Raw genomic sequence first — 12,604 nt, 5'->3', positions numbered from 1 at the left:
CTTTCCACTACGCATGTGAGCTGGCAAAAGTCCTGCAAATGCAAAGTGCTCATGCAGACATTTTAGTGTTGTAAAACGAATCAAACATTGTGCAAATCTCATTACAATATTTTTGCATAATTTCTATATTCAAATTTTAAAACTTTTAAAAATGTTTTATATTGTACATGGGAGAATGTATTTCTGTTACATTTTTGTTAAAAAGTGTTGTGAAATGTTTAACAAAAAAAAAGATCTTTTGATTTATTCAAAGTATTTTTTTTTTCTTTATTGTCAATGCAAAAGGTGCATTTACACAAAAAGAAACTTTTAAAAAATTGTTTAAAAATGTCTTTGAGGTTTAATATTTACTGAAAATAAATTGATGCATTTTGGATATACAGTACAGTGGCAAAATGCCCCTGAATAGTTCTTGAAGGAATGTATTTGATACTGTCAAGGTATAAAGTGTCTTGTTACTGTAGTGGTACATTCATGGATCAGATTTGTACCTTTGATGAAGGTACAATATTGTATCTGCAGTTTTTAAAAACCAAAGGTACTTTTTGATTTCCCTTGGTGTCCCTAAAGGTACAAACTGCAATGATACAACTTTGTTTCTTTGTCTTTCGGTACAATTCTGTTCCATAAAAAGGTACTGCCCATAGTGACAAGGGTTTTTTCCTTAGTACAACACTGAACCGTTTTTTCTGAGTGTATGGATTAACATGATTTTTATATTCTTATTATAGGTCCTAATACCAATGAAATTTGAGATAACCAACATAAACCATACCAGTCAGCCCTCTCATTTTTCCTGGGATTCTCCCATATTTTACTATTCTATCTGCTATCATCCCTTTTAAGTATAACCTTATTTCACCCTCATTTTTAATCTTTCTATAAAAGGTGGCAGTACACAGAGCTCATCTCAAATGGGATTATAGGCAAATTGCAAGAGCTGTTCAAGAGAATTATGCTTTCATTTTTTTGGCTTGAAAGCATTTTGAAGTGAATATAAAAATGGATGCAATCCCCTCCTTTCTATTAAAAAAAAATCGCCCTTCCTATGCTCTAAAAAATACTGGGTTATTTGAACCCAAAACTGTGTAAAATATGGAAAAACCCAAATACTGGATTAAAGTTTGGAGTTAAATTAATAGCCTATCTTAAACTCAATGGCTTGGTTTGTCCATATACTCGATTTTGAGTTAAAATAATCCAACATTTTTTAGAGTGTGTGCAACTTTCAAATCAGTCAATTCATGCAGTGGTGTGAGACTGTCGGACACACTCCATGATAAAGACACTGTTCGTCACATAAGCTTCTATGCGATTTGAAAAGGCACGGATGTGGACAATGCCTAATTACCAATATGCATAATAATACGCAAACATGTCTATCTTTGCAGGCTTTATTTTAAACACAACTCATTGTGTTTTAAATTTTTAGTTTTTTGCTTTAAACTGTTAATAAAATGTGTTCATTTTAGATCTGACACCTCTGTTATTAATCAAACTAAAAATCTAGTTCATTTGCTGCTCTTTAATGATAACTTCAATGAAAATGTACATTTACATCATACAGTAAACAAAAGTAATTGAGATTTGATTACATTTCTGTGTATTAGGCTATCAAAACTTTTTATTTTTTTTATTTGGAGTCATTTTGGGATTTGTTGGGGGTGGGTTTCCCAAAGTTTTACATCCCAGTTTTTAACAGATATGATGTAAACATATTTATGTATTACTTAAAAAATGCATTCAACAATGTTATGTTAAATAGTGAACTTTAAGTGATTTGAAAAGGAGGAAGTTTATCAAGATAACATCTTGTCCTACACCTGCATGGTTGGCTGGGTCCTACCAGTGGGCATTGCCATAACACTTCAATTTAAAACTGCATTTTGGTCATTCATTTGCATATCAACAGTATTTTGGTGGCCTAAAAAATCCATGTATCATCTCCATGTAAACGATAAAAATGTGTTTTTATGAAAATATATAATACTATAATAATATAATATATAATAATATGTGTTTAATACACATCGGTACTTGACAGCCAAAACACACATACAGTTACAATATATGCAAGAGTGAATATTTTTTTAGTGACACTGTCAACTAGCATGACCTGGCACATACTGTACTACAACATCCTTAATTTTGCAAGTGTGTAAACAGATAAAGCTTTTATATTTTATTATCTTTTGAAAAACTTCCTTTTATACATTACTGCATTACTACATTACTGTTCTGGTTCTGCTTCTGAATTGTATCTATGGTGAATCATTTATAATATTCACATGCATTTGGTTTACTCCAGCATTGGCCTTAAAGGGACAGTTCACGCAAAGAAAATTCAGTCGTCAGTTATTCACACATTACTTCTTTCAAGCCTTTGAGTCGTTTAAACACAAAAGAAGATATTTTGAAAAATGTCACAAAACATATGAAGAGTTCAGATGCAAAAACCTCTAAATGCTGACTGAAATTTGTTTTTTAAAGTGAAATAACTCAACATAAACAAAGGAAGCTAAGAATAATGCCTATTTTTGGCAGAACATTTCAGATGGCACTTAGAGGTTTTTGCATCTGAACACTTCATATAACCATTTACTTCCGTAGTATTAGTTTTTCCTACACTCAATAAAGGTACGAGAGCTGTCACTGGGGTCACACCTTTTCAAAAGGTACACATTTGTACTTGAAGGGTCCATATTGGTGCCTCAAAAGTATATTTAGTGTATAAAAATTTTAAGAGGAACACTTTTGCACTTTTTAGGTACTAATATGTACCCTTGAGGTAATAATATGGACTTTTAGGTACAAATTTGTACCTTTTGGAATGGTACCACCCCAGTGACAGCTTGTGTACCTTTATTTCTGAGAGTAATAATAATAATAATAATAGTAATAATAATTCCTTACATTTATATAGCGCTTTTCTGGGCCCTCAAAGCGCTTTACACAATGGGGGGGATCTGTTCTGTGTCCAACAGAAGAAAGAAACTAATAAAAGTTTAGAGCCACTTGAAAATCCCTTTGAACATTGTTTTGGTCTTATCTCGATCTATTTTACATGGCCTTTAATATACTTATTTATTTATTGCTATATGTTTTGCTTGATAAATAAAAGCAGTAAATAAATTCTCATTCCTCATTGTCAACAATATACAAGCACCTAATTCCCAATGATTTCTATTAAAGAGTTAAGTTGCCTGTTCAAAAAGAAAAAAAAAATCATGTGATAAATAGCTGGCTATAAGCTTCTTTGTGTATTATAGTAGCCATAAATATATGCTAAAGCTGACACGTGTGATAACATGTTAAGCTGTATGCTAATCTGCAGTTATGTGTTCAAACATTTATCTTTCATTGATATGTACATGGCGACACGGTGGTGCAGTGGGTATCACTGTCACCTCACTGTAAGAAGGTTGCTGGTTCGAGCCTCAGCTGGGTCAGTTGGCATTTCTGTATGGATCTTGCATGTTCTCTCTGTGTTTGTGTGGGTTTCCTCCGGGTGCTTCGTTTTCCCCCACAAGTCGAAAGACATGCGGTATAGGTGAATTGGGTGAGCTAAAATTGTCCTTAGTGTATGAGTGTGTATAGATGTTCAGGGGTGGACTGGGACAAAAAGTAAGCCCTGGCACTGTAGCCACACCAGCCCACATTACCACACCGACACAGCACCACCCACGGACACGCACATTCACTACTTATATTGGTGTACAGATGGTGAAATAATATAAGCAGTACCATATTTAATAGATATTTAAACATTTATTGTTTGTGAGTGAAACAAAAACAACAAATTTATAACAAATTTATACACACATTCATTTTATTTTCGGCTTAGTCCCTTTATTGATCTGGGGTCGTTACAGTGAAATGAACCGCTAACTTATCCAGCATGTTTTGGGAAACACCCATACACACACATCCACACAATTTTAGTTTACCCAATTCCCCTATAGCGCATGTCTTTGGACTTGTGGGGGAAACCGGAGCATGTGGAGAAAACCCACGTCAACACATGTAGAACATGCAAATTTTACATAGAATCACCAACTGAACCAACCGAGGCTCAAACCATCGACCTTCTTGCTGTGAGGAGACAGCGCTACCCACTACGCCACTGCGTTGTTCCCTTTTTTTTGCTTTCTCTGAACTTTTCGCCACCACCTTTACTTTTTTTACGGTCCATCTCAGACAATTGGCTTGTGTTGCACTTACTGTTTGTTTGACATTCTTGCCAGATTTTGATTATGTCCATGTAACCTCTGATTAGGTCGGATTAGGTCGGCTCATCTCGAAACCAGCCGGCCGTTGCTGATTGGGCCAAATTCTTAACATTTATTATTATTACTACTATTATCATCATCATCATATTCACATCTTGGAAGAGTTAAAAGCTGCCTGTATGTAAAAACGATACATAAAAAAAAAAAAAACTGACCGGCCCACATTTAAAAAATGGTCCGGCACTTCTGGCATTTGCCAGAATTGCCAGATGACCTATCCGCACCTGTAGATATTTCCCAGTGATGAGTTGCACCTGGAAGGGCATCCGCTGCGTAAAAACACATGCTGGGTAAGTTGGCGGTTCATTCCGCTGGGGTGACCCCAGATTAATAAAGGGACTAAGCCAAAAATAAAATGAATGAATGAATAATATGTACATTATGAGTTATATATTTTATTAATTCATGAATAAACGTGTAGATGATTTATGTATGGATAACAGTTTTCCCTTAATGACTAAAAAAATAAATGTGAAACTTTATGAATAATAATATAATGCATTTTATGCTTTAACAATCTAATATTGTAAAGCATAAAGGAAAGTGAGTGAGTAGGTGAAACATCTTTCATATTTGTGTTAAGTGATTTAAACATCTTAACTAAACACCTGACCTTTAGCATTAATTTGTAGCTCCTATGCAAACCATGCTTCACGAGCAGGGAACGAGCAGGGGGGGGATTTGAAATGCATAACCAGTGAATGGTTTAAAATGTATTTGAGCCCCTAACAAACAAATTAAAAGAAAGCCCTTATTAACAAACAATAATGTGGTTTAGTACACTGTAAAACCAAAAAAGTTAGGGTAACTAAACGTTTGAGGTAATAATTTTTTGTTAAAGAGTTATATTTTATAACAAACCAAGGTGAAACACAACATTACAAACACTGAATAAAAATGGCCTTAAAAAGTATTAGAAAATGATACAAACATAAGGCTTGGTGGTTTTAATATCTTAAGTTTAAAACTTCCTGAAAATCTCTAACCTTCGATGTTTTGAATAAAACAACAAATGCATTTGTAAATAATGCTGCCTTTAATACTTGGTGGATGTTTAAAGAGACAATATTTCAAAGAATCAAAATAATTATAAAATTAATTAGTGTTTTAGCAGCCTTAATTCTGAAGAGCAGCTTATTTTTTTCTATTTAATTACATTTAATCAAAATTTGTTAAAGAGTTACAACCAAACCAATAAGGTGAAACACAACATTTTAAATTAAAATGGCCCTAAATGTTTTGAAAAATGATATAAAACATTTAAGGCTATAGTTTAACCTCCTGAATATCTCTATTCCAATGTTTTGAAGTCAACAACAAATGCATTTATAAATCTCTGTTGCATGGTGGAAGGTAAAGTGACAAAAAATGTCTCAAAAAAAAAACCACACACAAATGAGTGTTATTATAGAATTAAATACTGTTTTAGCAGCCTTGATTCTGAAGAGTAGCCTATTTCTTTCATTAAATTATTATTTTTTTTGTTATAACCAAACCAACAAGGTGAAACACTGAATTAAAAATGGCCAAAATACTATTAGAAAATTACATATAGAACATATAAGATTTTGAGGTTTTATTATGTTAAGTTCGCGGCAAAAAAAGTAGGCTATATATAAATATATATATAAATGTATATATATATATAAATGTGTCGCCCCAGCATCTGAACAGTGCCCTTAGCCATGAAACAAAATGTTTGCTACAACTCCATCAACCATAAGCATCACAAAAATAAGCTCTTGATTTTTTTCTTTCCTCTCCAGCTTCCCATGGTGGATGTGGCGGTGTTCTTGTTCTTTCTTCTAAACAGTTTGATTCTTTTGATCTTGGATCACAGTCAGTTGAAAGGCTCTTTGAAACGATCTGAACTGCTCACCAGGCCCCAGAGGTTTTTCCTTCAAATGGATTTTTTTGCCAACTTCATTTTTGGCCTCATGTGGTTGGTTTTTCCAGGATGGCTTCTTGGGTCACAGGTAAAAACATCTACAAAACACAATCTAATAATTCCATTTAACTGTTTGATATGGATAATATATGAAGTATTGCAGAAAGATGGTTACATTGTGAGAAGGACGGTGGTATAATTCATAATGTGTATTTACTCATTGTAGATACATGGATATGAGGATAATCTTCATCTCACCCGTGCATTTGGAGCCATGATGATTGGAGACAGTTTTGCCTCTTTTATTACTCAAAAACAAATGGGAACCAATGAGGTGTCTGTCTTCACCAGCCGAGCTGTGGTAAGTCATATTGTCGGTATTTAATCATTCATTTTCTTTTCGGCTTAGTTCCTTTATTTTATTTTTTTGTGATCAAGTTTTTATTAAACAGTTGAAAATAATCTTGCACACATACAAGGATACCAACCAACTGCATTTTCTATTATTACCCCACCCCACCTACCCCCCGCGAAAAAAATTATAAATAATTAACAAAAAAGGAAATAGATAGGAGGAAAAGACAGAGAATAGAATATTCTCAAAGAGAGAGAATAAAAATAGTAAATTTATATATATATACACATAAAAAGGGTAGAATAATAAAAAAAATGTAAATAAATAAATTAACCTCTGCATTTAACTTCTTACAAGAACACTTTTAACAAAGGTAGATATACTGGACTTTTACATAGGTTAAATAAAATGCTAAGAAAAAAAAATCACGGTAGCATATCTTTTATCTTAGTTAATGCAAATATCCATGAAGTAATAGTTTTTGGTGAGGCGCCATGTATCCTTGCCACAGACAGTTCCATATTTTCGATGTCCAAGAACATATACATCCAGTGTTTCCGGTCCAGGGAGTTTGGAGGATGCCAACGTAAAGCTAATATTTCTTTAGCTGCTGTTAGAGCAGAAAATAAGATTTTTTTTCTCAAATAAAGAAAAGTCAAAAAAGGAATCATTATTTAAAAGGAAAAGCTTAGGACAACATGGTATGTCTGATTCCAGTATGTCCTTTGAGGTCAGTGACACATTATCTCAAAAGTTATTTATTTCAGTACACTCCCAAAACAAATGTTTGTATGTACCTATGCCTTCCTCTGAGCACCTTAGTTCCTTTATTAATCAGGGGTCACCACAGCGGAATGAACCGCCAACCCCTCCAGCATGTTTTACCCAGAAGATGCCCTTCCAGCCACAATTCAACACTGTGAAACACCCATACACACTCACACACACACATACACCACGACCAATTTAGCTTATTCAATTCACCTATAGTCTTTGGACTGTGGGGGGAACCGAAGCACCCAGAGAAAATCCATGTGAACAAGGGGAGAACATGCAAACTCCACACAGAAATGCCAACTGACCCAGCCCGGGCCTGTACTAGTGACCTTCTTGCTGTGAGGCGATGGTGTTTCCCACTGCGCCATCATGATGCCCATATTGTTAGTATTTCTTGCAAACTAAATAACATTAGGATTTGAGAATGCCATATAATGCTTTTTTAAAAGGTTATTATTTTATTTAATACCACAATAGGTGGTATTAACCTGCATTATCTGCAGAAAGTGTTTAACATATTTTTTATTATTATTGCATTATTTCTAGTCTCTGTAAAATGCTAAGCATTCTGTTTCACACAAGCATTATTAGTCAACTATGATGGCCCGCTTGGCTGTTGGCAACACAGTTTCACGATTTCTCTGTTTCATTAATTCGTAGTTTGAATAACCATCCATAAACAACATCACAAACATGTATTTGTTTCTTTTTTCAAATGAAGTATGTATTTAAAGGGATAGTTCACCGAAAAAATGAAAATGCTGTCAATATTTACTCACCCTTCACCTGTCACGAACCTGTTTGATTTTCTTTCACCTGTTGAACACAAAGGAAGATATTCTGAGGAAAGCTGAAAACCCGTAACCATTGACTTCTATAGTATTTGCTTTTCCTCTCAAGAATACCTTCATTTGTGTTCAACAGAAAAAAAGAAACTGATGAAGGTTTAGAACAACTTGAGGGTGAGTAAATAGCGAGAAAATTTAAATTCATGGGTGGATTATTCCCTTAAATATATCATCTACTTTAGCAAAATAAGCAAATTACCTTGCAGAGCAATCTAGACCTATCATTTTATTTGCACGTTTTTGTTAAAAGAATTAAAACACTTAAAAAACACCAACAAAATTTCACGTTGAAAGTCAAATTTTGACATTGCAAAATTTCAAGCAGATTGATTGGAACTAATTTGTCACAAATTGTGTGAAAAATTTTATAGTGGAAAAACATTCACATTGAAAACACAAATGATCACCACAATATTGGCCTTGTTTACTCTAACTTGCTTTTTGTTCAATCAGATCACCAGTAGTGAAAGGAGGCACATTCCCGTTTACACCTGGTGATTATTTTGTCGGTCACACTTTACAATAAGGTTCATTAGTTAATGTTAATTAATGCATTTACTAACATGAACAAACAATGAACAATACATTTACTACTGTAATTGTTCATGTTAGTTAACGTTAGTTAATGAAAATACAGTTGTTCATTGTTAGTTCATGTTAACTCATGGTGCATTAACTAATGTTAACAAGCATGGACTTGGATGTTAATAATGCATTAGTAAATGTTCAGTTATGATTAATAAATGCTGTACATGTGTTGTTCATGATTAGTTCATGTTAGTAAATGCATTAACTAATGAACCTTATTGTAAAGTGTTACCATTTTGTCCATTTTTAACCACCTTCCTGATTTCTTCCTGAGGGCCAAAGTCTGTAATTGGTATATGCATGAGCTTTTAATAATCTGTTAATCTAAATAAGCTTACATTATTGATGATGGTTTGACGTAGGGCTGCCTGATATTGGAAAAGTCTGACATTGTGATGCTTTGTTGTTCTGCGATATACGGTATTTTGCGATATGAATACAGTTTCACCAGATAACTTAAAAAGCTCTAGTTGGTAAGAATTCAGGTACAGAAATGGAATAATCAAAGTAAAATTGCACTTCATGGCATCTTCATTTTATAAATAATTCAATAAAATATTTTTTAAGTCAAGTTTTAAATGTGCCTGAATTCTTTAAACTCTCTTTAATAAGCTCATACAGTCATAGGCCTTAAAAACATGTAACATTTGTTCCATTATGGTAAAAATCTCCAATGACTCCATGTTCTGGATTACGGCTCCTGGTCAACTATAATCCCAATTTAACATAGCAAACCCTGCAATGTGACTATTGCGGATGCACAAACTGGATGCTAAAACGATATATTGTGCAGTCCTAGTTTGACAGTTGCAAAACTACTCAGATGATTTGTGTTAGAATCTGCACTAGCAAGAAAACATAGTGCTTTTTCAGTCTTGTTTTTTTCACTTTTATATCGTATTTATAGGTTTATATTAAACTTTTGCCTTCATGTTTCAACACCACATCCCATAATATTTATAAAAATAAGCCAATACGCAGAGAGGAGGCAGACTTTTGTGGCTGGTAAAACATATTTGACTATGTGAGTGTCTACACTATGAAAGCAGTGAAAGAAGTGGTCAAAAGTGGACAAGCTCAAAACATTTCAGACCCCATTTACGCTATTTATTGTGCTCAATTTGTGATCAATCTGACAAAAATGCAGGACAACACACAATACAGATCATATGACCTCTTTCTATTTGCTCCCTATGATTTCGCACGATTAACCATGTAAATCTGTTCGTATTTAGGGGACTTTGGCTGTTGTCGTCTTCATGCTCCACACCCAGATCACCACATCTCCGTGGAAAAGCCCACAGCTCTGTTTCTGCCTAGCAGGGGTCAGTCTCTGGGCTGGAAACTCCATCCTCGGCTATCTGAGCGCCAAAGACACCGAGTCAGTGAATGATATATATTACCATGCTGTACAGAGAAAGAACAGAAAACTACATGTACAATAGATATTTTGTTATATGCATACATATGTTTTATATTGTAAATATGTTGTGCTTTTATGAAAATTAAATAGATCTATTCTTTTGTAAATAATGCATCTTTTTAATTTATACTCTGTAAAGAACTGGAAAATATCTCACTCCATCTTATTTATATATATATAATGCAAATAAAGGCAAAGTTGTCATCATGGGAGTGCAGGTGAAGTGAAGAGCAGTTCATAAAATGTTAAAGTTTACAGCGCTTTGTCAGCTGTTTGTCACCCGTCTTTCACACTCTCAGGTGTCGAGTCATTCTCCTGCAATATTCACTTAGCCATCTGCTTTGTACATTTGGATAGTAGGTTTCATTTACAAAAACAGACATGCATAATTTTGAACTGTTAAAGGTGCAAATTCTTCTTTCATTCTGCATTTATTTATGTTTTATTATGTTGTCATCCTCTTATTTTTATTTATTGAAAACAAGTTTGATAAACAAATCTTCTTGAGCATCTGAACTAAACTGGCAGTTATTGACTCTATAGTATTTTTTGTTCCTACTACACTATAAAAAAAATATCTTTAAATTGGCAGTCATTCACATTTTTGTGATTGATGTTTTTTATTTTTCCAGATTTATTTATGCTTTTGAATTGCATTATAGGACCTTGATCTATCTTTTAACAACTTTAACCTCTAACAACTAAAACCTTTAAAAAAGTTTGAAAATGTGACTTTTATTAAAAGTTTTAATAGTTTAAAGTAATTTTGCGGCTTTATATTATGGTACAAAAATCTTGTAATAATGCCAGTATATTTTCTCTTATTTTACAGACTTATTTTTATTTTTTCTTCTACGTTATATTATTTCAAGCTACTAAAATATCAATAAAATTCACTATTAACTCTACAGTTGAAATTTCAATTTTAGTCGACAGAGCAGAGATCAAGGTATATACTGTACCATAATTACCATAATGCAATTCATAACTGTAAATTAATGGAAAACACTTGTGAATCAAAATATGGAAACTGTTAATCAACAGATATATTTGTTTTACAATATATGGCTGCTTGTTTCCAATATTCTTCAGATTATCTTCTTTGTTTATTTTTAAACTCATAAAAGTTTAGAACAAGTGCAGCATGAGGTATTGCTCAGATCAGAATTGAAATTCTCTCCTCTCTGCTATTTGCTGTAAGATTAGAACCACTAGCACAGCTCATAAGAGAAAGCAAGGTGATAACAGGTGTTTAAATAGGGGGGAGTCAAGCATAAAATTTCAATTTATGCTGACGATGTATTGCTGTTTTTATCCAATCGACAACTAACAATAGCCAAACTCAAAGAAATTGTTTCATATTTTGTCCAATATTTGGGCTATGAAGTTAACATATAACTGAAGCATTAAACATTGGAATAAAACTAAAGCATTAAATATTGGAAATCTAATACCAGAAAGGGTGATAAAACAGAGTAGCTTAGATAACCCAAAGAGGGCATCAACTATCTAGGAACTCATATACATTCTCTACTACAGGACTTGTATAAAGCAAACTATCCTAAATTATTCAGATGTATTTAGAGTGACTTACAAAGATGGTCAGATACCAATCTATCCCTTTTTGGCCGTGCTGTAAAGCCGTATTCATTCGGAGTTGTCATAATACATTTTTCCACATGTTTCCATTAGACTTTTTTAATAAATTTGTCTACAATTGGTAAATTTTCTCCCAGGTGAATCTTGACTTTTTCTAATGAAGATGCAAGCATCTCAAAGGAGATTGTCCTGTGTTCACATATCTACTTTAGTTTTTTCTTTTTGCTATGAAGTGCTGTCTTTTCCTCTTAATGTTATGATTTGTCAACAAATTACAGTACAAACTTCAGAAAACAAATAAATAAATAGCCATAGTTTACATCAGAACACCCCTTCAGAACATAGTCATATTGACAATATGATGCCTATGTAATTTGATTGTCTTATCCAAACACAATGACACAAGAACTTGTCATTCTGATGGCACTGACATGTTCATTGACACAGACATTTAATTTTCTGTGATGAACTAAGGATTTTAAGCAAGGTAATCATGACTGGCTTTTGCAGGTAATCCATGGTGTTTTGCTATTTGTACACGTTGTATTGAGAAATGCACCTACTGTTTTGCTAATTTCAATTCTGATCTGAAAAATGCACCAAAGCGACTGAGAAAAACTGCAATCACATACCAAATACTGTCCTTTACTTTCGATTTTTACGGACATGACAATATAAAAACAGCCCAAGTGGCTTTATCTCCTGTCTCAATCATGTGTTGATTGTCACTGGCATCTTAATAAAGCGTTTGGCAGTTGATTTGTCTCTTTGGCAAGACTTGTGCGAGCTGTAACATTGAACTTAATTGAACTTTATTCCTTGCGCAAAGGCCATGAT

The 12,604-nt window shown here is 33.5% G+C and overlaps 1 non-coding gene across 1 annotated transcript; it reads left to right on the top strand.

The window, feature by feature from the left end:
• The first annotated feature begins 5,937 nt into the window (after nt 1-5,937).
• Nucleotides 5,938-10,689, top strand: si:dkey-104n9.1. The gene is made up of 3 exons (XR_223934.6): nt 5,938-6,265; nt 6,404-6,538; nt 9,981-10,689. It is a non-coding gene; the product is annotated as a si:dkey-104n9.1 (transcript).
• Nucleotides 10,690-12,604: the final 1,915 nt, after the last annotated feature.

Source organism: Danio rerio, chromosome 8 (genome assembly GCF_049306965.1).
Source record: "Danio rerio strain Tuebingen ecotype United States chromosome 8, GRCz12tu, whole genome shotgun sequence".
NCBI lineage: Eukaryota > Metazoa > Chordata > Actinopteri > Cypriniformes > Danionidae > Danio > Danio rerio.
Note: the sequence above shows the minus strand (reverse complement) of the source record. Positions and strands in the feature narration are given on the sequence as shown.